Consider the following 4,513-nt stretch of genomic DNA (forward strand, 5'->3'; position numbering starts at 1 on the left):
GCTGGCACTCAGTGAATGCTCGGTAAGACTCCATGCAGGCAGATTGAGGGCACAAGTGCAGACCCACCGGTGGGCGCTGAGGAATCTCAATGGGACATGCATCCAGACTGAGTGAGTGCCCACATTTCACAAGCACCAGCACAGAAATAGCCATTTAAAACCAAGGCAGGTGACCATAAGCTGTATTACAAAGCTGTGATCATCAAGACAGTATGGTATCAGCACAAAAACAGATGCATAGATCAATGGAACAGAATAGAGAACCCAGAAATGGACCCTCAACTTTATGGTCAACTAATCTTCAACAAAGCAGGAAAGAATGTCCAATGGAAAAAAGACTGTCTCCTCAGTAAATGGTGCTGGGAACACAGGACAGCCACATGCAGAAGAATGAAACTGGACCATTTCCTTACCCTGTATACAAAAATAGAATCCAAATGGATGAAAGACCTCAAGGTGAGACAGGAATCCATCCAAATCCTTGAGAAGAACTCAGGCAGGAACCTCTTTGACCTCAGCCACAGCAATTTCTTGCTAGACACGTCTTCAAGGCAAGGGAAACAAAAGCAAAAATGAACTATTGGGATTTCATCAAGATAGCAAGCTTTAAACACAGCAAATGAAACAGTCAACAAAACCAAAAGACAACAAAAAGGAGAGAAGATATTTTCAAATGACATATCAGATAAAGGGCTCATATCCAAAATCTAGAGAGAACTTACCAAACTCAACACCCACAGAACAAATAATTCAATCAAGAGATAGGGAGAAGACATGAACAGACATTTCTCCAAAGAAGACATCCAAATGGCCAACAGACTTATAAAAACGTGCTCAGCAGCCCTCAACATGAGGAAATACAAGTTAAAACTATGAGGTACCACCTCACACCAGTTAGAATTGATGAGGGAGCAGGAGGCTGGCTGAGGACAAAGCAAAAGCTCCACCAGCTCCCCTCAGTAATATGCATCACATTCCTCAGGCACCCCTGACTGCCCTAAAAGAAAAACAAATAGTTAACTTGCAGAGATCACAATCTTGCAAGGCAGGAGTCTCCCTTGGTTTACAAATGTCCTTGAGATTTACAACAAAGAAGTTACCTTATCAATAGCCCAATTTCCAGAGGCACATAACTCAGTTCCTCAAGCCCTAATGTCACCCTCCCCTCCATAAACAAAACTGAAGGAGGCTGAGGTAGAAGGAAAAGTAAATCAAGTTAAATTTCTTCTAAACCTAAATCTCACTAACAAGGATGCTTGATAGCAGGAATGTGACATTCCAGCAGGAGACTCCCAATTGTCTTTATGTTAGTGTCTCATTAGAGGGAAAGTGGCCTTGGCTTGATAGTAACCAGGCCTTCAATATCCTGACAGTCTTCTTTACCCCAATAGCCCTTCTGAATACCCCTTTGTCCTCGCCTACCCAACTCCTGTGTATATAACCAGCCACTCATCACATCCCCGGGGCAGCAGCTCTTTCTGCCCATGTGTCCTGTCCCCGTGCTTTAATAAACCACCATTTTGCACCAAAGATGTCTCAAGAATTCTTTCTTGGTCATCGGCTCTGGACCTCACCCCACCGAACCTCTCCTAGATTCTAGAACTTCATCAGAATGGCTAAAATTAACAAGACAGGAAACAACAAGTGTTGGCAAGGTTGTGGAGAAAAGAGAACCTTCCTACGCTGTTGGCAGGAATGCAAGCTGGAACAGCCACTCTGGAAAACAGTGTGGATCTTCCTCAATGAATTGAAAATAGAGCTACCCTATGACCCAGCAATTGCACTCCTGGATAATTACCCCAGTGATACAGATGTAGTGAAAAGAAGGGCCACCTGCACCCCAATATTCATAGCAGCAATGTCCACAATAGGCACACTGTGGAAAGAGCCTAGATGTCCTTCAACAAATGAATGGATAAAGAAGATACAGTCCATATATACAGTGGAACATTCCTCAGCCGTCAGAAGGGATGAATCCCCACCATTTGCATCGACATGGATGGAACTAGAGGAGATTACGCTGAATGAAGTAAGTCAAGCGGAGAAAGACAATTATCATATGGTTTCACTCATACATGGAACATAAAGAATAGTGTAGAGAACCATAGGGAAAGGGAGGGAAAACTGAATGGGAAGAACTCAGAGCGGGAGACAAACCATGAGAGACTCTGGACTCTGGGAACCAAACTGAGGGTCACAGAAGGGAGGGGGTTAGGGGATGGGGTAGTTGGCTGGCAGGTATTAGGGAGGGCACGTGCTGTGATGAGCGCTGGGTGTTACAGGCAACTAATGAATCACTGAACACATTAAAATCTACTGATGTACTACATATTGGCAAAGAATTTAAACTTTAAAAATTAAATTAAATTAAAAAATAAAAAATAAAACCAAGGCAGAAACCATACATAACCCAGAGGGCTCCATGCTCCGGGAGGCTGAGCTACTGGCCACGGTGGTCAGGGGACTGGGGATCTGACAGGTAGCTCTGCACAGCCCTCACCCCCAAGCCCCATGGCCATGGCAAGGTGCAGAGACTGGGAGGGAAGACCCGGCCAGAGGCCAACCTGGCTCAGGGCTGCTACAAGACCACTCCCAACCCCCAGGCAGTGTCTGTCTAGAACCAGGGAGGAAACCTTTTACCTCAATTGTTCTTTTTAAAGACTAGACGGTTGCTCAGTCTTAACACAGAAAAACATCTGCCATAAACTGGAGCCGTTCACAGCTGCAAATGACCCAGAAGTTATCAGATCATAGTGGCCACAAAGAGAAGACCTTGTGTCCCCAGGCGGGCCTCCTGTGTGCGGGTGTAGCTGGTGCCCCGGACATGTCCGTGTGCGCAGAGCTGGGCTCCACAGTCTCCCTGGAGGGGACAGGAGTAGGATCCTGCTCTGACAGCTCTGCTCAGGACAGCACCCTACGAAGGAGACAGGACAGCCCCTCATGAGTCCCGGATGTCCGGCTGATTCTTGGGCATGGCCTGAATCGCAGCTTCTTCATGGTGGGGTGGGGTGCGGGGAGGGCAGCCTGGCTGCTGTGGGTCCCACAGGTCCTCCGGGGATAGCTGGGCTTATGGCCCAGCAGGTACCTGTTCAATGGCTCTCGTCACACCACACAACCTCAATCCCCTCGGCCAGGTCGACCCCCATCACCTGGTGACAGGCCAAGGTCAGTTGGTAAACCTCCACCACCAACCCCCCCCAAAAGGGCCCCATGTAGTAAATGTTGTCCTGGTCCCTGGGGGTATGGGCCTGGGACAGTGGCTAGCACTGGTAGCTGAAGTCTTCATGGGACAACCGATGGAAACTGGGGTGCAGGGTGCCAAAGAGGGGGGACAGGATCTCCACACCCACACGGTCCCAGAACTTCATGTCCACATCCACACACACCAGGTCGTCCACCTCACCGAGGAAGCGCTGCTTACAGAGGCAGCTGACCATCACGATGCACTGCACTGACATCCTGTAGTGCGGCACACCAGGGACCTCGAGGACCACCACCCTCCAGCCCTCCCAGGGGGTGAGGGCACATGGGCCTGGCAGCCCACTGGTCCGTGAAGACCTAGCAGGTGACCCTGTGTCCCACCATGATGGGCTTCTGTGCCCTCTGCAGGAACAGGTCCAAGAAGACCACCTACCCTCAGGGACAAGGGACAAAGTTAGAGGTCACTGTCAGAGGCTAGCGGCAGGACCCCAGAGCTGGGGCCCATGGACGTGTGCACCTTCTTCACAGGGGCAGGTCTTGTGCTGCTTTAAGCAATAGCCACTCTCCCAGCCTGTCCCGAGCAAGTCTGCTCATGGGGCCTCCCTACCTTCTGCTCCCAGAGATGGGGGCCATCGGCACCCCATCATATAAAGGGTAGCCTGAGGCTTCACAGTCAGGAAACCAACCCCACAGTCAGCATGCTGGAGCCATGAACACTCTCCCTATGCCAAGTTCCCAGGCAAACCCTGCAGGTGCCCTCCCCTGGTCGAGTCCCTGCCAGGAGAGGAGCACCTTTGGGCACAGCCCTCCTTTCTGTGGCCTACAAACTGGCTAGCATCAGCACGGCTGGCCTCCTGCCCCACTTGGCTTGGAGTGGGCTGTCGCTGGCCCCACAGAGCTGTCTCCACCCCCATAGGGTCCTCCCATGAAGGCTACAGGGCCTCTTGCTGACAAGGTCCATCAGTCAACCACTGCTATTCCTAGGGCCACCCTCAAACTCCCCCAGATCAGAAACCAGGTCCAGCGCATGGGCAGGGAAGGGGAAAGAGGACCGCTGGAAGAAGAGGGGGCTTGCTTTGGCCGCAGCCATGAATCCGAGGGTGGAAGCTTCCAGGTCCAGGTGTACATCTCCCCATCCCCAAGAAGTTGGAAGTCTTGTCTCTCTGAGGGGACTGCCTGTGGGGACAGCAGGTCCTCCATTTTCAGCAAGGTGGTGAGCCCCTCTGAGACTGATTTTTTAAAGGTTTTATTTATTTATTTGACGGAGAGAGAGAGAGAGAGCTAGAGAGGGAACACAAGCTGGGGGAGTGGG

At 50.6% G+C, this 4,513-nt stretch overlaps 1 pseudogene; it reads right to left on the reverse strand.

Annotated features, from left to right (window-relative positions):
* Window positions 1–2,938: 2,938 nt before the first annotated feature.
* On the reverse strand, window positions 2,939–4,291 carry LOC116568788 (annotated as a pseudogene).
* Between the last annotated feature and the right edge of the window lie 222 nt (window positions 4,292–4,513).

This window comes from Mustela erminea, chromosome 11 (assembly GCF_009829155.1).
Source record: "Mustela erminea isolate mMusErm1 chromosome 11, mMusErm1.Pri, whole genome shotgun sequence".
NCBI classification, from domain to species: Eukaryota; Metazoa; Chordata; class Mammalia; order Carnivora; family Mustelidae; genus Mustela; species Mustela erminea.